The sequence below is a fragment of the Bison bison genome, unplaced genomic scaffold (genome assembly GCF_000754665.1).
Source record: "Bison bison bison isolate TAMUID 2011002044 unplaced genomic scaffold, Bison_UMD1.0 scf7180017864136, whole genome shotgun sequence".
Lineage (NCBI taxonomy): Eukaryota > Metazoa > Chordata > Mammalia > Artiodactyla > Bovidae > Bison > Bison bison.
The window spans coordinates 3004937-3005369 of NW_011494708.1; the positions used below are offsets into that span (position 1 = coordinate 3004937).

At 42.5% G+C, this 433-nt stretch overlaps 1 protein-coding gene across 1 annotated transcript in view; it reads left to right on the forward strand.

Annotated features, from left to right (window-relative positions):
- Positions 1-433, forward strand: part of ZCCHC4 (zinc finger, CCHC domain containing 4) — a 50724-nt gene that overhangs the window by 2836 nt on the left and 47455 nt on the right. The gene's annotated exons all lie outside the window — the stretch shown is intronic.

Consider the following 433-nt stretch of genomic DNA (forward strand, 5'->3'; position numbering starts at 1 on the left):
TCTGAGGTTACTGATATTTCTTCCAGCAATCTTGATTCCAGCTTGTGCTTCCTCCAGCCCAGCATTTCTCATGATGTACTCTGCATACAAATTAAATAAGCAGGGTGACAATATACAGACTTGATGTACTCCTTTTCCTATTTGGAACCAGTCTGTTGTTCCATGTCCAGTTCTAACTGTTGCTTCCTGACCTGCATACAGATTTCTCAAGAGGCAGGTCAGGTGGTCTCATAGTCCCATCTCCTTCAGAATTGGCAGGTCAGGTGGTCTCATAGTCCCATCTGTTTCAGAATTTTCCACAGTTTATTGTGATCCACACAGGCAAAGGCTTTGATGTAGTCAATAAAGCAGAAATAGATGTATTTCTGGAACTCTCTTGCTTTTTCGATGATCCAGTGGATGTTGGCAATTTGATCTCTGGTTCCTCTGCCTT